Below are 21882 nucleotides of genomic sequence, written 5' to 3'. Positions count from 1 at the left end.
AGCCTTTCCTGTTCGAGATTTTTTTATCGATGTTAGATTTTTTTTTTTATATATCGATGGTTTGATGTCCTAACTTTCTTTCAACATTGATACTAGCATAAACAGATTACGTAGTTCAAAGCAATACGATAATGGAAGCAGTCCCAGTTCAGTAAGTCTTTGTTTATAGCTCTTATTCCAATTACCCATTATCAAACTTATTTCTTTCCTTTGAACTTGTTAAAGTTAATAATCTTATTAAATAGTCTTTTACATTTTAATTGTTTGGTGCTACGACGAGGTCAAGATTGGCCTCTAAAAGTCAAGATTGTTGCACCATGTGTTCCAAGTCAGTGGGGGAGAACTGGCTGATGTGCGAGGGCTGCGAAAAGTGGACGCATAGCTCGTGTATGGGATACTTTCATGATATCTTCAAATTTCTGGAGAGGACCGCAAATGTAAAGTTTCTCCGCAATGGGTGCCTAAGTGCTGATAATCGTTCAAAATCTACTGTGGTTGTGGGCAAGCTGTCAAAAGGCATTGAGGACATCAAGGAGTCACTGGAGATCATAAAATCTCGGCTTACGTGCAATCCTTCTCCTCCCAAACTGGAAACTAAGTATTCTAGTGTCGATAAATCTAGTTCCGATATATCTCAAGAATTGAGATTTAGTAGTATGCCGGAAATTAGCATAGGCACTGACCGCAAAATTGATAAATCGAAAAATTTTGAGCAAGATGAAAAAATGATAAGCAATACAATGAAATTTCTTGGTGCAAATGCAGTGGAAATTTCCTTTTTCCACAAACTCGGAAAATTTAATGCTACTAATAAAAGACCCAGACAAATTTTGGCGAAGTTTCGAAATGTTGTTACGGCAGATAGATTATTTGCGCGTGCAACTATGTTGAAAAATTACGAACCAAACAAATTTTTAGTTTTTAGATCAAAATCCTTAAATGAAGAGGACCAAGAAAGGGAACGAAACTTGTTAAAGAAAAGACGTGAACTACTTGAAAGCGGAAACGAAGCAAAGAATAAAAAATGAAAAAAATAACACCTTATACCTGAAAAACCAAGCAGTAAAATGCACTGAAAGACTACCAAACAAAACCGGAGAATTAAGAGCACTATGTTACAATGTAAGAAGTTTACTCAAACCAGAAAGAAGACAAACGTTTTCGAACAGTATAGTTTTAAAGAACTTTGATATGATTTGCCTGTCTGAAACTTGGCTTACAAATGAAATCCGCTAATCCGGGATTTTTCATGGAAATTACAACTGTTTTCTAATAAACAGAAGATCTTCGCTGCAATCAACATCTCACGGTAGAACTTTAATTGGCGTAAAGTCAGGCTTAATGACAGAACCTGCAAATTTTTGTTGTAATACCAACGGAGTGGCAGTAGCATGCTACATTAAGCTAGATAAACGGAAATTGCTTGTTGTCTCTTATTATCTACCGCCTGCAAATAGTAAATATGCTCTGAAAACCAAATAAAGTATATAACCTGTTTTAAGACATAAATAAATTGCGGAAGAACTGTGATTTGCTTATTTTTGGTGACTTCAATTACCCCTCAATAAATTGGTGCAACATGTCATAAATTAAAGGAAACGAATTATCTTTTTTGGAAGAAATTGAGAATCTTGAAGTTCATCAAAATGTTAAGTTTACTACTGCCTCAACTGGTACTCTCGATTTGATCTTCAGCAAAAAAAAACCATGTAGCAGATGTTCATACCTTGGACACTAACGATAAATTGGGAAAACTTTCTAACAACTATCCGGTCGAAATCTCTTTCAACGTAGAGTTATCGGATCTTTTGCGTAGTAAGTTCTTATTGCAATGGTGATTACGATTTACTCATTAAGCAAATACTAGAAAACCCTTTTGACTTTTACTGTTGGTCAAACGTAAATGTGATACTAAATCATTGGTATAACTGGTTATGCCCGCTTATTTAAAAGTGTATTCCACAGCGCACTAAACATAGATCATCATTGCCGCCATGGATACGGAATCGAATTCGAATCTAATTAAATGCTTACATACAGCTCGAAAGAAATATACCGAGTCTCATCCAAAACTTTGCACTTAATTGAACAACCAGAAACGAACGCCGAGTTAGACAAAGCCGATAATGAACAGTCTCTTGCGTCAGAGCGATCATCGATCATCAGCTGTTGCTTTCAAAAGTGATTTTGGGACGTTATGAGGCATGTAATCTAGACATACCAAACGTTTCACTGAGTTCTCGCTTGCAAACTTGTTTCAGCTGAGACGTCCAAGGAAAGCCAAACGCAAACAGAACTTCATGTAGCAAACCTGTTGACTTGCGAATGTGTTGAAGACCAATTTAAGAGAATGGATTGGCTTGAAACAACGACTTCTAAAAATCTTCTGGTCGAAATCCGAGCAATACAATGAGAGCGACAAGTGCACTTGGAAATTAGCGTGCGATTGTACGACGAACAATTGCAGAAATAGAGCTGTAATTTGAAACGAGAAACTGACGGTGTCCAAACCCCTTGTGTGAACCACAGAATTCATATTACTATTACTATTGCTGAACACGTTCTATTTCTTTAATTTCAATTTAGTTCGCGAACCAAATGGTGATGCATAACTTACTACAGGTATTGCATAACCTACATATTCATTGGAATAAGTGTTTTTAGCGTAGCAGCAAGAGAGGAGATGTTTTTTAAGGAACTAGAATGCTTTCCAAGCTTTATTACACCTGTTATCGACATTTGGTTTCCATGACAGTTTGCTGGCAATGATTAACCCGAGGTCTTTTCGTGCGGTTGTTTCAGAAACCTGTTTTGAGTTCAACGTGAAACCATGCTTTACGCCTTCTTTCCGTTTTATTGGCAAAATGAAACATTTGCCTTCTTTTAGTTTCATTTTATTAGCATTGCACCAATCCCCCTTTTTCGATATATCTTTCTCTATCTTTCCTGGCATCAAAAATACAAGCTTGAAATCATCCGCATAACCGAACGTTACAATTTCAGTCAGGTACTGTTTCAGAAATAGATTCCTTTACTTTAACGTACTGTTTGCGGTCAGATAAGTAACCAGCAACTATATTAGGAAAATTACACCTAATGTCTAATTTTTCAAATTTTGGAGCAGCGAGTCGTGTGAAACACTGTCAAATGCTTTTCTGAAGCCAAAGTATATCATAAAAATTTCGCTTTCCTTTCCATCGTATTCGTTCTATACAAGATCCAAAAACAAAAGTAGTTGAGTAATAACTGACCGATGTCTTCTAAATCCATGTTGCAATTGGTCTAGTTGCTTTTTTACAATATCATACAATTCATCAAAATTAAGTTTTTCCAGAATTTTTGATATGCTACATAAAAAACTAATGGGTATATACTGTTCAACCATTGCTCTGTTTCCGTCCTTGTATAATGGTATTGCTTCAATTATCTTCCAATAGGTTGGAAAAAAGCCTTTATTTGGGGCGGTTTTGAAAATCAGTATTAATGACTTGGACTAAGATGGTAGATTTTTGAGAACTGTGTTTCCTATCCGGTCTGGGCCACATGCCTTATTAGTTTGTAGATTTGTCAAAATTTTTATTATTTTCAATGCATTGATCTCGATTTCATTGAACATTTGTCTATCGAAACAGTTTTTCGTTATTTGATTACTTTTGAGGAACTCATTGGAAAAAAAAATTGGATGCGCCCCGCTAGCAGACGGGAAAAGAAAGCCAATAAGTCCAAAAAACTTCTATTTAAGGTGCCAGTCGAACAGAATGCGGTCCTTTATTTCGGTTGATGGCAGACGTACATTACGTTAAAAAACGAAGACAAACGACGCCATTTTTGTTATGAAGCCCAAAAATATGGACAATTTAGAGGTTGTCAAAATGCTTTTGAAATTTCGATTTCGACGTGTATGACACGTAACAGTTTAATTTTCGCGGAAGCTGAAACACAAAGTTTTTTGGCTGCCAGAAGTCAGACGACAGACGTATAATCTGCTGTGTTAACGTAGATTACGACCGAATCATTGCAGGGGAAAATAAGCCCTCCAAGTTGTACCAATTGTAAAACTACAATCGTTACTAGCCCTATTTAACCAATCGAGAAGGCCGCGAACAAGAATTGCAATCCTTATTGGCAGTGAAGAAGGCGTTTCTTCAATGAAATGGGAGAAAACGGAAGGGTCTGGAGTTGTGCTCTGAAACTGTATTTTCGCTATTTTTTAACATCCTGGGATGGCCTGAATTTAATTTAACAAAATTTCATTTCCACTTCAGGATATGAGAATATAGGAGTTAAGGAAAAAATCAATCTCTACTGTTTAAAAACAATTATATTTTAATGAGATATTATTGATAGAAAACCAGCTCTGTTTTTAGGAAAGACATCAATGTCTGATGATTTTGAAACTCAACCATGACCCCATTAAATTCACAGGTATTCAAATTTGTTTGCGCGGTTAAAATGAGAACCTTGTGACAGAAAAGTGTTGTTCAACCCGATTTATGCAAGTTGAAAAGACAGTTGCAGAGACGATCGAAACACTTAAGGCTCTAATTAGGCGTTAGCCAATCACTACAGGCTTTACTTTCACATTCCGTATTTTCACGGGTGAACGTTATATATGTTTTTATGGCCCTCTTGGGTGGTATTCATAAGATCTTGACTGGCAATTCCATTCACTCAAGCCTCCATGCCGTGTTGATGCTCGTAATAAAGCTCCTAAACGGCAACCGGAAGGGTGGTCCGAAATGCAAAAGCTTTCAGGATTTCCTGATTTATCTTTTTAACATAGCTAAGACAAAAAATTCAATTATCGTGAAGTGAGGGGAATGGTCGTTTTTTTTCGGTTTCATAGCGGTATATGACCAAAACGAAAACAAACAAAAATAAGTATAATACCAAGAGAAAAAACAAAAAACAAATTATAACCGAAAAAAAAACAAAAAAAAGAAAATTAAATTCAAGGGAGAACACCTTCCACGTGATCAATCTTAATTTCCTCATTGGTGTTGTTAGATGAATTCATCTACAATATACTTGGTTGGAACGCTCAACCTGTAGTGGCTTCTTCTGCACGTTTATTTGAGTATTTAGACATATGTTAATGCTAACCTTGAATTCAATCCAGAATCGTCAAATGAATGAAGAAGAAGACCAACACAGCAACTCAAGGAGCAGAAAGAAGGGACACAAGGACATCACCAATCGACTGTTGGGTATTTTAAAAAACACTTTGGTATCATTTCCCGTAAAGAATAAACGCTAGTAATCTGTGGGGGCACGACAGTGACTGCAATGAAGTGAAATCTCGACGAAATGCGAATTTGCTAGTTAAACACCCTAACTCGGATATTGAACGAAACCTGAAGGATATAAATTGTGTCCCTTAAAACTAGTACGTATACTATCATTGTTAATTTTCCAAATATACCATAAATAGACCAATTTTTAGGTGAAAAGTTTTCGATAACAATGAAAATCGTATTTTTATTAGATCAAAAAAAATCATTCTAATCGAATTTATTGATTATAATGGATGGTGGTAGTTTTTCTCAGTTATCTCCACAGTGGGTTCAACCACAGTGCAGTAAACGCATTACTCGATAGTTTTTTTTTTAGTTTCATGTTTGGGGTCTATAGAAAAAATGATAATCATACAGTTTTCAAACAAAAAATTAAATGACAAGCAGTTTTTCAATTGCAATCGTTTTTCAAAAATCATTTCAAAATAATTCAAACGACCAACCAAATAAATTGGTGGCAGTTTTAATTGTGAGAGAGAACAAATTTTATTTTGCGAAAAATGCTTATAAAAGAATTTTATAAAAAATTTAAAAATCAATAGAAAAAAATTCAAGCACAAAAATATGCTACTATGCTCGAATATACTTTTTTACAGAAAAAAAATTTAAAAAAATCCAAAGCACCTACTCCAGCTTGTATTTTACACCCAAAAAACCCAAACATCACATGCAAGTTACTATAAAACAGACTAATTTTGGTTTTATATGCTAAAATGAACCACCTACATTTATGAAAAAAAAACAGGTCTCTTTTCTCAACCACTGAATTTTTAAATGTGAAAACTTTCTAGCCACATGCAGAAAATTAAATTTTTGGTGTATAATTTGGTGTAAAATTTTTTTGCATCACAAAATGCAGTTTATCCATGAGGTGTGACATAAAATCTTTGGCGTTGGTTAGTGTGTTTTTGGGAAACACGAAATTTGAAAACAAAAATTTTTTTTTGTTCATGAAAAAAATGATTATCATACAATTTCATATGATGGAGAAAATGCTTAATTCACAAAATCAAGGTAAAAAAATTGCTTTTGCTATTATCATGACATTGTGATATTTAATTCGAAAATTTTGCAAGAATTGCCTTATATTAAATTTCATAGTTTGTAAAAAAAAATAACTGTAATTCATTTTCATACTATTTTTTTTCTATGAATTAAAGAGAAAAAGTATGATCAGCGTTTTTGTCAACCCTGATACTGTTACTGATTAATGAATTGGGGCTGTGGAACAGCGTTTAAATTGGGTTTTTAAGACTAAAACAGGGATGTTTGAGAGTCAATTTTGGGATCAATTATACAATCTCCCCTCCCGTAATGACATACTGTAGAATGTCCTCCCTCAGCAAGTAGTAGTTCAAATCTAGATATTGCATAAAATAAACATTTTCAACCAGCGTGCTGAATAGACTGTTGGAGAATTTTTTCTATCAAATAGCTACTTAACTCTGTTAAAAGCATAGAAAATTCAGATATTTCGATATCAATTAAATTTTTGCCTGATTATATCAGATTATTTTGCCCTCGATTTCAATTTCTGAAAAAATGGTACTTTATCCTCCTAAATTAAATTGTTATGGAGGAGGGGGGTTGAATTGTCCTGCTGATCCCAAATGTGATTTCCCGGGTCGAGATCCCGCTCAAAAACCGCTCAAGATTTGAGCGGTTTGAGCGGTTTTCCAGCAAGATTTGAGCGGTTTGGGCGGTTTTTTTGGAAAAACCGCCCAAACCGCTCAAATCTTGCTTAAAAAACCGCTCAAAAACCGCTCATTTCTTGCGGTGATTTTTGAACGGTTTTTCAAGCAAGATTTGAGCGGTTTTTGAGCGGTCTTCCCGGGTCGAGGTCCCAGACTCAACGTTTCTCTTCTCTGCAAAACTCGAACGAACACGTTCATCCAGGGGCGACCAATTTGTAGTAATTTTCCAAAAAGTGCCCAAAAACAGCATTTTTGACCAGCTCCTCACGTCAACAACCCCACCCCCCTCCCCCAGCCCCAACTTACCCCCCCCCCCCTCCCCCCACCAACGTACTCCCTCCCCCCAACGTACCCCCTCAACCTATCCAACAAACCACCCCACCAACGTAACCCCCCCCACCAACGTACCCCCCCCCCCCCAACGTATCCCCCCTCAACGTACCCCTCAACCCACGACGTAACCCCCTCACGTTTAACCATCCCCCCATGAAACCCCCAACCACGACGTTCCCCCTCTATCTCTAGTTAGGGGACATCTAATCTAGTAAGGGACAACAACTCTAGTAAGAGGTGAGGGGGGACATCAACTCTAGTAAGAGGTGGGGGGGGGACATCAACTCTAGTAAGAGGTGGGGGGGGGGGGGTTGGTGTGCGATCTTATAATCGATTATTTTTGTTATTTTGTAGAGACTGACAATAAAAATCCTGACAGTATAATTGTTGTGCATGTCTAAAACATTGAACATATTCAGTAGAACAAATACAGCGAATATTAAGCTTCCAGCAAGTCCTCATAGACTAACGGACAAGGCGTCTGGCTTCGAATCAGAAGATTGCGGGTTCGAATCCCTCTGTGGTCTACTTTTTATCAAAAAATCTTGCGCCGTTTTTGAGCGGTTTTTTTAGATAAACCGCTCAAAACCGTTCAAATTTTGCGCGGTTTTTTGAGCGGTTTTTTTAGATAAACTGTTCAAAAACCGCTCAAACCGCTCATTTTGAAGCAAGATTTTGAACGTAATTGTCTAAAAAAACCGCTCAAACCTCTCAAATTTTGCTTCAAATTAGGTGAAAAATCTCGACTCGGGTTAAGGTTTAAAGGGCGTTATAAGTTTGAGCAGGTTCAGTGTTTGAGTAAGACGTTCTCCGTTCAAAAATTTGTGCAATTTTAGCTTTTTTTTTGAAAATTAAATTGATTTCAATTCTATTCTAAATAAGAATTAGAGATTTCGAAAGATTTGGTTCTGAAATAAATTTTTAAATTGGGTGATTGTAATGACCAAATTTTGGATTTTGTAGTCTGAGTTTGCAACAAAGATGGGTTTTAATGACAAAATTTACCCGATAGTTTTTTATTGAGATCTATTTCTTACTAAGGAAACTCCAGTGCGTGAGAACTGTTTTATTCAAACAAATAATCATAATTATACTTTGGTCTGTTCCACAAATCACATTCCTGAATATAAAAGCAGGGACGCCCTCTTCATCTAAGTGGGCGCTAGGTACTTGTTGAGGGTGACAACTAGCTGGGATCCGAAAATCTTTCCACCGGGTCGAGGTGCTCAAGTAATGTTTTGCTCGTCCGTCTGGACCAAAAATTGGTATGCTTTGACCGTCTCGACCAAATTTCAGTAAGTTTCGACCTTGACCGCTCAAAAACCGCTCAACTCTTGCTTGAAAAACCGTTCAAAAATCACCGCAAGAAATGAGCGGTTTTTGAGCGGTTTTCCAGCAAGATTTGAGCGGTTTGAGCGGTTTGGGCGGTTTGGGCGGTTTTTTTGGAAAAACCGCTCAAACCGCTCAAATCTTGCTTAAAAAACCGCTCAAAAACCGCTCATTTCTTGCGGTGATTTTTGAACGGTTTTTCAAGCAAGATTTGAGCGGTTTTTGAGCGGTCTTCCCGGGTCGAGGTCCCAGACTCAACGTTTCTCTTCTCTCTTCTCTGCAAAACTCGAACGAACACGTTCATCCAGGGGCGACCAATTTGTAGTAATTTTCCAAAAAGTGCCCAAAAACAGCATTTTTGACCAGCTCTTCACGTCAACAACCCCACCCCCCTCCCCCAGCCCCAACATACCCCCCCCCCCCCCCTCCCCCCACCAACGTACTCCCTCCCCCCAACGTAGCCCCTCAACCTATCCAACATCCAACAAACCACCCCACCAACGTACCCCCCCCCCACCAACGTACCCCCCCCCCCCCAACGTATCCCCCCTCAACGTACCCCCCAACCCACGACGTAACCCCCTCACGTTTAACCATCCCCCCATGAAACCCCCAACCACGACGTTCCCCCTCTATCTCTAGTTAGGGGACATCTAATCTAGTAAGGGACAACAACTCTAGTAAGAGGTGAGGGGGGACATCAACTCTAGTAAGAGGTGGGTGGGGGACATCAACTCTAGTAAGAGGTGGGGGGGGGGGGGGAGTTGGTGTGCGATCTTATAATCGATTATTTTTGTTATTTTGTAGAGACTGACAATAAAAATCCTGACAGTATAATTGTTGTGCATGTCTAAAACATTGAACATATTCAGTAGAACAAATACAGCGAATAATTAGCTTCCAGCAAGTCCTCATAGACTAAAGGACAAGGCGTCTGGCTTCGAATCAGAAGATTGCGGATTCGAATCCCTCTGTGGTCTACTTTTTATCAAAAAATCTTGCGCCGTTTTTGAGCGGTTTTTTTAGATAAACCGCTCAAAACCGTTCAAATTTTGCGCGGTTTTTGAGCGGTTTTTTTAGATAAACCGTTCAAAAACCGCTCAAACCGCTCATTTTGAAGCAAGATTTTGAACGTAATTGTCTAAAAAAACCGCTCAAACCTCTCAAATCTTGCTTCAAATTAGGTGAAAAATCTCGACTCGGGTTAAGGTTTAAAGGGCGTTATAAGTTTGAGCAGGTTCAGTGTTTGAGTAAGACGTTCTCCGTTCAAAAATTTGTGCAATTTTAGCTTTTTTTTTGAAAATTAAATTGATTTCAATTCTATTCTAAATAAGAATTAGAGATTACGAAAGATTTGGTTCTGAAATAAATTTTTAAATTGGGTGATTGTAATGACCAAGTTTTGGTTTTTGTAGTCTGAATTTGCAACAAATATGGGTTTTAATGACAAAATTTACCCGATAGTTTTTTATTGAGATCTATTTCTTACTAAGGAAACTCCAGTGCGTGAGAACTGTTTTATTCAAACAAATAATCATAATTATACTTTGGTCTGTTCCACAAATCACATTCCTGAATATAGAAGCAGGGACGCCCTCTTCATCTAAGTGGGCGCTAGGTACTTGTTGAGGGTGACAACTAGCTGGGATCCGAAAATCTTTCCACCGGGTCGAGGTGCTCAACTAATGTTTTGCTCGTCCGTCTGGACCAAAAATTGGTATGCTTTGACCGTCTCGACCAAATTTCAGTAAGTTTCGACCTTGACCGACCAAAAATCGGTAGGTTTTCACCATGCTTGGCTGAAACGAATGTGCGCGGCCGTGCTCGACCCAAGCAATAGATGTTTCGACCATTCTCGATCGAACGTTTCAACTTTGAAACAACCTGAGTTATGAAATTTAAACATTGTAATTTTTGCTTTTGCGATGTTGATCGAAGCGATGTTTCGACTGAAATACAACATGAGTTATCAAACTTAAACGTTTTTTTTTATCATCTTCGACTAATATTTGATGATTCGTTTCTTAACAAAAGGAAATGATGAGAGCTATTTGCAATTTAATTGCCGTATTGAGATGAACTACTTTTAATCTTAATCTCTTGGAATACTGGTAAGCAATTTGAGTCAAAAATGTTTAAAAATATGTTCATATTTGGAAAAAAAACTAATTTCTTTAAAAAATTAACGAGGAAAAATCGGTATTTTTGTTCGAGTTATATTTTGACCGTGCTCGAGGTATGTTTCAAAACAAAATCTGTTAAGATCTGGCTAGGGGTGTCCGAGTAATTTCTAGATTTTCTGGGAAATCTGCAATCGACACAGTTTGTTTTTATTGGGCTCTGTGTGCTTCTCTTTTAGATATTCTGTGTTTTTGAGCGTGGAAGAGATCGTCTTTGAACGCAATCGCTTCTCACATTTCTCACCAGTACAAAGTTCACCTTGGTGCACCCATTATTTGCCTTGACTATATTCTCACCGTAATTAGAAGCAAGCTGGATAGCTTGCATTTCCTTCTGTCTTTTAAGCTGCACATTTTTCATTTAATCTCTAATGTTGACATATGAATGCGATAACTGTGTCGCGAACCATCCAAATATCATCCTTTAGGGATTTTAGGATTCACCTCGCGCTCCCTTGCTCCTTAGCCTTCCCCTATCGTTTCAGCGTCCATGGTCTCCCGGGTTGACATCCATAGAAGAAAAATGCTTATCATACAGTTTCATATATGAAGTCTATGAAAAAAATGCTTTTCATAGAAAATTCATACAAAATTTAACGGAATCTAGATTCGGCTGACGCTTATGGTTCATCGGTTATGACTCATGGCTCATCTGTTGCACCCGTTTCAATTTCAGGTTAGATATCAATGTTTGTTCAAAAGATGAATTGCTCTACCCCTCAACCTCCAGCAAAAAGTGTAGTTTCCGTGTTTTACCCTATATTACTCAATGGCATCGAGTGAACCAATGTTACCATTTAAGCTAGCCCTTGACCATTGTAACTAACTAAAATAAAGGAACTTGCAGTTTTCTGACCCTTGATGATCCCCGGTCTGTCTTGTTCGATGCGCTAGAAGGATGTAGAACAAAACTAATAACTTTATTCGTTTCATTTTTATTTAATTTATTATTTATCGATAAAAATTTGGACATAATAGTTAAGCCTGACAAAAATTTGATCTAGAACTGGAGGCGTTGATATGTACCAGAACGGAAGATAAATCAAATATTATAATGCATCAAAACTGTTCCTTAATAATACAATAATTTTGAGGAAGATTCGTCAAAAACTAAATTCATTGGTCTAGGCCTTATGAAGTGGTCCTCAACAAACAGACATTTTACCAAAAATGGTCTTTATACTGCTTTAGAGACCTCTAAACAAGAGTTTGGTTGACCAAAAAGAACCTGTTGTTTTGAGAATTTTCAAAAATTTCTGCCCTAACAAAAGTCTTAGAACCCCTACTTTTGAGTGTATCATTTGAACAAAACTATGGATTATCAAATGAAAATCAAAACATAATAAAGTGAGTTTTCTAAGTTTTTATTTTGGACTTTGGTCTGTATGCTGGGGGTGTAAGCTTGTTTTCGAAGCTGCTCCCAATACAGGACGGATTGCAATAGACATTTGCCACAGGTCTAGGAAGCCTAACATAGCACACAACGCTCACAAAATTGATTGGCCTTCTTATGATGCTAACAGGGCACGAGAAGGCTCAATTCCTAAATTCTTCTCTTTCGAGTACAAAGTTAAAAAACTGTCACCGTGCGGTCTCTTTGAGGGATGTAAAATGAACAAGAGGAGAAATGATTGACCTGTGCAGAAGAAACACGCAGCAGGCTCAAGCCAGACAAAAAACATGTAAGCCAAGAGTATGTGCGAAATTATAATCAGCGTGGGATTATATCGAGGTGTTCCGGAACGTGATTTTTTCAAAGGAAACCGAAAACTTGATAAAAAAATGTAATTGAGCCATTCATGACAAGTGGGTGCATCAACAGGGCCGATTATACAGTCATAATTGGGGCCGAGCCACACATTTTGAGAGCATCAAATCCCACAATCCCTCTTCAAGTGGTTCGTGAATCCCCGGAGAAAAGAAAATGGTGGCTACCTGATGATGGATCCTGTGTAAGAATTCAACAAAACAGGCACAAGAGAAAAACTGATAAAAATGAAGCCTCCGAATAAGATAAAGCAAAGCTGCCATTGGATTAACGCCCAATGAGGTAATCAAGGTATGAAATGGTTGACTGAAAGGATCCAAAACATGATGAAGTTCCGAAAAACATTGAACCAGATCTGCTTTTTTGGATTCAGGCCCCACAAAACAGCAGCGGGAGACCCCCGTGCTGACCCCTCACTTAGAAACTTACTTCAAAATGGTCAATTTTGTAAATCATATGATGGCTCTGAAGTTTTGAACAAATAATTGCAGGGTCTAGAAGAAATACCAGCATTGGTTGAGAATCGCCGACGGCCAGAGACTGAGTTGGATGTCGAATTACAAAATTCATACGAGCAGATATTCAGAACATTACGAATACGGGAATGGCTAAACTAGCTGACAAAACGGAGCCACAAAACCAATATTACACTTCAAGATGTGGATCGCGAAAGCATGAAAAAACTACTCCTCCCTGACCGCCCATGATGGACCATTAATCATTCCAGAGTCGCACCCCATTGACATTTCATAATGGACGAAGAAGATTGAAGTCTGGGAAGTGGGAAAAAGACTTAACCACTCCGGAAAATTATCAATTGAGAAAAAAATTTGAGAAACACGTGAATTGGAGGCAGAATCAGATCAGGGCCCCTAGAAATCGTTCTGAGGGAGAATATTAGATTCTTATTTTACCCTATTTATTGAGTTTTCGTCCTAACTAGTGCTCACCGATAGCGGTTTTATTGCGAATATGAGTATTATGACAGGAATGTCAGCCAAATTTAGGAGAGAAAACTTCATGACTTTTATGAAAGCAAAGACAGAGTTGAAGACGTAGCAGTCACAAATGCCAGGAAAAAAAATACCGGTGACCAGGGTGAAAGAAAGGCAGCACATAGGCACTGAGATTTTGATTTTATTTCTGACTAATTAGGAGATTTCTTAGAAGAGAGAGGAGCGAATACTCCTTCAATTCGGGTAAAGGATCTAATAGTCGTTGTTTGCAACCACAAGAATTATATGCACTAAAACATGAAATTTTTTCAAACACAGTTGTCGAAGTTTACCTGCACAAGAAAAAATTCTTCAGCATACGCTGGAATGAATTTTTTTATTTTTAAGCAGAAAAAGAGCTTAGGCGGTCATGGTGCTTGGATCATTATTATTTCCAGAGTCGAATTCCATTAGGTTTAATAACAGAAGGGTGATGGACGGTGAACCTTCCGAGTAGTGGGAATAAGAAGTACCTACACTAAAAGTTTATTAGTTAAGAACGAAAATGTAACATAAATAGGTGAATTGGAGGTAGAAAAAGATGAATTGGAGATAGAAAAAGACTTGGGGTCAGTTTTTTAACCCTAAGAAACCGTTCTAAGGGATACTGTTATGTTCATATTTTACCTGTTTAATGAGTACTCATTGAATCTAGTGCTCATCAACAGCGGTTTTGAATATATCGAGCGAGCATGCGCAATCTTCATCACTGCGGATATGAGTCATAAAACAACTTTATCAGCCAAATTGGGCAAGTATAAATTATTGAGATTTTATGGAAGTAACTACCAGTAACTCCAGCCAGGTCACGGAAGCGAGGATAAAAATTGTGTTTTCTGATGACCAGGTCGAAAGGGAGGCAACACATGGCCCCTGATATTTTGCGCGTGCCTCTCTGACTAGGTAAGAAATTAACAATTTAGTAGAGAGAAACCGCCCCATGGAGGTCCCAATGGGGGTCGCCTAAGGAAAGCAGAGTGCTCTAGATCAGCCGAATGCACAAATGACGATGCGGAGTAATGGAGTACTCTCAGAAAACAATTTGGCGAATAAAAGTGAGCTCGTCAATAATCGATTATACGCGCCAGGAGGTATGCACATCTCTAACAGACCACGCCCTGATGTCAGAAGTAAGCATCAAGAAAAGGAGGTCGAAGCTGCGTCATCGTGTTCAGCAAGCAATGATGTTACCAGTGACACCAAAAAGAGCGAGAGCGGAACAAGGCTGAACGCAGACTGAGAAAACAGTGGATGATTTTGCGGGTACAAAAATCAAAATGGAGATTTTCAGAAAGAGTTTCAGCAGGATGAAAGAAGACCGCGACAAGTGGAAAAAGTTCTACTTGACGCGAAAAAGAGACATGCAGAAGAAAAAAGCGTTGAAGGAACAAGTAACTGAAGAGATTTTACCGGTGGCTCTGGCGAAAACCCTAGCGTCTCAGAGAGAGGTCCCTCGTGTGTTTTCTGGATGGAGTTGTGTATGCATTGGGCGTTCAGCCAAACCACTGAGATGCCGAAGAAGGGAGGATAAGCAAGAGTGACGATTTTGGACCCAACTGAACTACAACTGTGGGAGATCCCCCAAGTCGAAGAAAACGGCAGGCCGCCTAATGCGGAGAGAACGATCACCGGGTTTTGTTGTGACATAGACCTATCAAACGCATGTTAATTTCGGCACAGTTCAAATCTTCCGATCAGCTGTGAAATAAAGACGATTGACTTTTGATTTTTGACGATTGACTTAATGTTTAATCCATGAGAAATTTCAAGCTAAAATTAGCGGGCAATGCACATGACAAAACATCAAGGTTACTGGATATCCAGAAGAACAATGCAACAACGAATCTTTCATCATGAGTCTTGGAATTGAGTCACGGTCGTTTATTAAAGCATGCATGAAGCAGCCAGGATTGAGCATACAGAAGTCACCATTTTGAAGACCGCACTTGATACTAGGAGAAACCTTGGCAAGGCTGCTGCAAATTTTTTAAAACCTCATGGAGCACGTTGACAACTGAGTTTGGAGGAGCTTCAGTTGCACAGTTATTCAGGATAGTTGATATTTTGAATCCAGGCAGAGTCGCATATTTGATGAACTTGATCTTGACCGATAAAATGACAAGGAGCCCGTCGGTGCTGATAAAGTGATATTGCAAAATAATCAGAAGTTTTTGTGCTCAGTGATAAAAATCGTTACATGCCTATGAAAATTCACTTGCGTTTGACCACTAAAACTGAGGAATACAAAAAAGTGTAGAGGCTCTTAAAATATAGGGATAGGAGTGCGTTAACTCAATGACAAGAGAATATAATGTCCTAATGCTGATGGTGCAATGATGGGGCAATAAAAGCCAATATGTTGCAAGCACGCTACAAAAATTAAACATTGTTCACAGTTAGGTTGGAAGAGCAATGACCAGACCATTAAAAAATTTTTAATTTTAGAAGCGTTGAAAATAAGAAAAAAAAATAAGCAAAGAATCAACGCGCGTGACGATTTTAAAAGCAGGGTTCTGACACTGAAGCTATAGTTCCATATTTGGAAAGTTTCGACTGAAAAGTTAACAGATAATGAAAATCTAACATATTGGCGTTACTATAAAAGTGTAATTAAAAATTTGAAAGCAGAAAATTAGGAATAATATTAAAAAACTCAGAAAAAAATTGACGTGAATTTATTCAAATAAATGATTGCATATTAGACGTTATTTAAAAGTTTGAGATATAAACTTTTTTGAATAATGTGTTTGATTTTTTTAAAAAACTTTTGATAATTTTGTTGTTTTTAGACTTTTGATTTAAGAATTACACCTTGCTTGCAGGTTTAGGTCGAATATTACCGAAGGCCGGCGTTTTTCATTTATACCTCTTTTTACTACCTTCCTTGCCTAAGCTAAGATACCATCTGATGCCTTCCTAGTAATCGCAGTTGTTTACCTCAATTAGAACCCCAAGAATTTTATTTGAAAGCTGTGCAACTGTTGATCATAAACAACTTTATCAGGCATGCGAAACTGTAGAAAATCTGTTAAAATTTCGTCATTGTGACATTTTCTCAAAATTTATTTCTCAGAATACTACTGTTAAACCTTTTCAAAAATTTTAGATAATCTAACACACGTTTCCAACTGTTCTAAAAAAAACCATTCTAACGAGCGATCGTAGCAGCAATAATGCGTTCATCTCCGTTTTACAGGCCTCAAGCACTTAAAATTATGTGGCTCTCGGCTGAAAAAACACAACCCCAACAGTACCATATCACTGACTGGTCGTCGTTTGTCTCCTTATGTTCCACTGCGAACGCTTCTGCCCTCTACCTATTTTCTCGGCGGCATCCCTGCGATGGCTCATAGTCTGTGCTCGTATCGAGGAAATGCCGTGCAGGTGTTGTTGATGGGAAAGCAGTACTCGTTGTTATTTCAGTTTTTTTGGCTGCATTGTTGAGGTTCAAGATGTTTTCTGAGGACCACAGGATTCTGTCTCTTGCTTCTAGCGGTAGGTTACTGATCAGTTCTGATCAGAATTTGTTCTTGCGTTTTGGTATATCGACGGCTTTGTAAATCCGCCCTCCTTCTGTGATTTTGCTTCCAATACAATTGAATATATTATTTCATTTTTCTCAGCTGTCTTATTCTATACTTCTTCATTTTTCTTGTCACGTATTATTGTAATTTTCTTCTAAGTTTTGTAAGTTTGCTCCTAAATTCGTTTTCTCTATACTGCTGTTTCTTAACTTATCGCGTTCATTATTCTCTGCACAATTGTGACACAACAAAATTGCATTCACTTCCACTACCGTATATTGTTTTAGGCAACATGTGGTAGAGCAGCACAGTCAGTTGTTAGATGTACAGTGGCAGTTCCATGAGATTGAGTGACCTTTTTTAAAAATTTTCTTCGATAATCAATTTACCGCTCTTGCAAACATGAACCATTGTTTCTATTTGAAAAAGAAAGAGGAAAGAATATTTAGTACTCGTCTAACGGTGGCATCTGAAAGAAGCATTGGAAAATCGATACTAAGCGTACCCACTGATTTACTGACATGGATTGTTTCACAGATTTCCACACTGACAACTGTTTGGTTGACAAGTTATCATCTTCGTGTTTCCCGCTTCGTTCAGTTTTTTGTCTTAATTCGAATAAACATTTTTGCATTTGGCAAGATGTATGAAATTATTCGGGCCATCGTCAATCAGGTGAATTCTGTCTGGTTAAAAGGTGCGTCTGCATAAAGTAAGGCTACTGGCACCGCGATTTTTCCACTCGCCTCTCGGCTGAATTCGTGGTGAAAGTCTCCCAGCTGTCGCTCGATGAACATGGTTGATGACAGTTGCTCTCGCATTATTTTCGCCCTGTTCGGGAAGTCCCAGAACAAAAACGCTAACGCTACTGAGTTGATTATAACCATTAGGCAAATTTATCGATAAGTCGGGAAACAAAACTAAGCTGTTGACACTAGAGGCAAAATATATTAGGAGAGAGAGGTCGCACATGCAGACGTGCGATTAATTTAGAAACAGGGAGATGATCCAAACGACGTCCTCTTCAAGTGGTGGATTCGACTGCCTTGCTCGCAAGGTTGCGAGTGGCGTCAAGTCCCCATCCCATGGGTCGGAGGAAGCGATGGTTCCCGAACCATGCTGGCTTGAGGTTGAAGGCTCTGCAAAATGATCGTACAAATCGTTATAGAATGATAACATTTCAGAAACTTTAACAGTGAAATTGGGAGCGCTACATGTCGATAGTTTTCTGTTTTACGCCTATCTCTTTTTTTTGCACGCTGGTGGTACCACCGCCAGATTCTATCTGATAGGTACTTTCCTGATGCGTTTCATAGTTTTTAGAAAAAAATTCTTCAGAGTGACTGCCATTTGTCTACCATTTTTTCTGGAAAAAGGTTGTCGCGAGCCCGTCCGGCCCTGTAGTTTTTTTTGATCTAGCGTTGCCATTATTTCGTGAAGAGTCTCCAACGAGTTGCTGATGTTCTTCAAAATTGGGTTTTAAATGCAGCGCCTTGAAATTTTAGATGACCATCACTGCGGTTTTACTGCACCCCATACGTACGCCTTACCTCTCCCGGAACAAGAGCCACTTCTAATCTCCGAGTAACAAGTTCCTCAAACTGCACAATATCGATCGTTTCGCGCATAGTGGCCCACCCTACTCACTCCCAGGACCCTCCATTGACTAATCCCACAAACTATTCGACCTTTTTTCTAACGAACACCAAACTGATGCCTTCTGAACTTCAATCTAATACCTAGGCTCCGACCACCTCCCCAAACTTATCAAATTATTCAAAACAATATACACTTTTTCCAAAAATATTTATATATATAAATTGCTTCAGGGATGATTAGCGGCAATTTACTGAGGAGATTGAGGCGAGTTTCCTCTTTCGGGGACTACCTCTATGGTTGTGTCCGGGAAGAAACTCTTCAGGGATTTGGTGCTCAGGGTAGCACGCCGCCCTAATTCCACCGACAGTTGCAGCCACTACACCCCGCCTTCTTCTCCGGAGTCAGCTTCTCTTGCTATTAAAAGAGACCGCGACCGCCACAAAAAATGGCCCCTGAAAAACGCGCAGTACTCTCATAACTCCGTTTCAACATCTAACTGAAAAATCAGGCAGCAAAAGACAAAAAAAAATGGCGTAAACTTCTCTAGACTTGTGATTGCCGCACTGATCCTCCGTAAAAAGATCAAGGCCTGCTGTAGGTAGGCAAGCTCTTACATTCTGCTGGCTAAATATAATCTCAAAAACTATGTAGCAAATTCGTTTAAAAACGTTCAAAAAAATGTGTTTACTTTACAACTATTAAATCATACTATTAAGTTTATCTTTTTAACAAATCAACTCCCAAAGTCCACACACCACCGGACTTTGGGGTTCCACACATCAATGTCAATTCATTTCACCACTACCGCACTCCCAATTCTTTAATTTTTTTATTACTGGTGGCTTCAATCAAAACCTCCCTCCCTAACGTACTGTTCCTGCCATACTTGATTTCTCAAAAGCGTTTGATATGTTGTAAAGGAACACTAGTGAAACTCATTCATGACACACCGCTGCAAGAGTTTGGTGGTTTTATCACTGCTACTTTTAAGAAACAATTAATCACGCATAGCATCACTTTTTTCAGACCCAACTAACCCCGCGCAGAATTGCTCAGTGTGGTGTTCACCAGGACCCTATTTTATCACCGACTATTTTAAACTTTTTGGTCCATGACACCACTCGCCCCCCCCCCACCTCAAATTTTTTGCCTCGACTCATACGCTGATGGTTTCCCTCCCCCGGCAAAAAGCCCCAAAAGTGGGGCAGCAATTGGATAAATGCAGTTCTGCATCATTTTTTTTTAGTTTTCTCCCACTTTTAAGCTAGATTTTACATTCTCTAGAAGATCAACTAACTTGCTTTGGTCTTACAACAAAATTTTAAACAAACTCCAGCTGTCTTTTTAAACAACGAGCCTCTCCCTTTTAACAAAAATCCAAAAAAAATTAGAATTACTTTTGACCCTATTCTGAGCTTTGCAACCCACTGTACAAGATATGCAGTAAAGTTCTGAAGGCAATAGCAGGTTTATCTTTGGCTCAGTCTAAGATACACTGCTTCTAACCAACAAAGCGTTGTTTAGTCCTTTTTGGATTATGCCTCCCCGGCCCGGGCGAATGCCTGCATCAAAACTTCTATTTATCACTTACAGGTCACCCAAATTTATGCCCTCGGTGTTATCATTGGCTCACCTCTTATGAGCACCACTGCCCACCCACCTACACTTTTAAGTCAAAATCTTAAACGTTCCAAACCATCACCCCCTTTTAGTTTATCAGTTTTAATCTCCTTATACAGTTCACATCACAAAAATTATTTTTATTACTCTTACGCCCACCTTAAGGTTAGTTTTGAAAATACGTTTTGAGTTATTTTAAATGTGACACAAACTTTTTCAAAACGACCAAAGTCCGTTACTAAATCTAAACGACTCAGAATTATTTTTTATAATTGTTTTCAACTACCTCAAGTCCCACTTAATCAAAAGCCCTACAATCCTCCTAACCAAGTTTCTAGTAGAAACCCCCTCATCTGAACTCATTTGGATTGCGCCTCTAAGAATCTCCCTCTCTGAGTAGTCCCATCGCAGAAACACTCGCTGTAAGCTTTTCCAACGCCGGTCTGGTTACAGTCGGTTTTTTAACACTTACCTCGCCCGCGTAGACAACATATTTTCTCCACTTTACCCTAACTCTCAATTGTCATCCCACTTTAGTTGCTTATTTTTTAACTGCCCCAGAAATCCATCCCTTTTACTCCCTCAGAACTGTGCTGTCAGACCTCTCGTGTTGAGGCTGGTAAAAGTAGCGATGTTCCTTAGCCTGGAAAAAGACGAACAGAAACAGCCCAACATAGGCCAAAGAAAAAATAGGCAGCGAGTTGGCAGTGAGATTTTGGACTGAAATGAATTTAGTTCTCCAATCATAATTGTTTCAGAACAACAGTTGTGATATATTCTACCACTACTATTAATCGCAGTCTTGTTTTTTTTTTATTTTGATGGGACGCCTGAAGTCCTGTTGATAGCATGTTTCATTGAGCAAAGTGTAGTGATGGACAAAGTCAGAAAGAGAAAAATAAGGGGATTTTTGAAGGAGACCATTTGTATAGTTTTCTGATTGAACAAATGTAACCCGTATCGAGTTTAAATTTAAACCAACCAGATAATTTAATTTCCTTTTTATCATAATCACTTCCATATTTAGAAAATTCCTTTGGTTTCAAAATTAAGTTTCATTTTTTTCTCAATATTGGGCATCATCAGGATTTCAAGATTAAAATAATTTAAGTGATGAGACCTCATAAATGTACCAATGTTCTTTTTTCACAGTATTTCACATAAAATTTGGTTCTAAATCATCAGGTTAAAAGTTTGATGGAGTATGCGATGAACTGACTCCTGGATGTAACCTCAGTTTCTCTGATACTTTTGAGCTTCTGTTCACTTTTTAGGGGAACCAAAATGTTGTTCAGATCAGAAAGTGAACTAATTGTGGCCTTCTGAAAATTACGAGGCTTTATTTCCCTTCCTACCTCTATAATATTTCGCAACCTAGACTGGGTGATATGAAAAGAATATCTTAGGTCAACGTAGGTAGTTTTTGTGAGCATCTAGTCCTCTCTTCACAGCTCATTAGGTTGACAATTTCCTATCTATGCCTTTCGTGAATCAGTTTTCTGTAATAAATGTTTATCGATTGGCATAACCTCTTCCTGCGTGTGGT

General features: G+C 38.4%; 1 protein-coding gene across 1 annotated transcript in view; it reads left to right on the top strand.

Annotated features, from left to right (window-relative positions):
- The first annotated feature begins 239 nt into the window (after nucleotides 1–239).
- LOC134853716 (vinculin-like) overlaps nucleotides 240–21882 on the top strand; it is a 325677-nt gene continuing 304034 nt past the window's right edge. Inside the window, exon 1 of the mRNA XM_063869716.1 lies at nucleotides 240–245. The gene's annotated coding sequence lies outside the window, so the exon portion shown is untranslated. The remainder of the gene's footprint in view (nucleotides 246–21882) is intronic.

The sequence above is a fragment of the Symsagittifera roscoffensis genome, chromosome 8 (assembly GCF_963678635.1).
Source record: "Symsagittifera roscoffensis chromosome 8, txSymRosc1.1, whole genome shotgun sequence".
Taxonomy (NCBI): Eukaryota; Metazoa; Xenacoelomorpha; order Acoela; family Convolutidae; genus Symsagittifera; species Symsagittifera roscoffensis.
The sequence above is the reverse complement of the archived record's forward strand: the minus strand, read 5'-3'. Positions and strand labels throughout refer to the sequence as shown.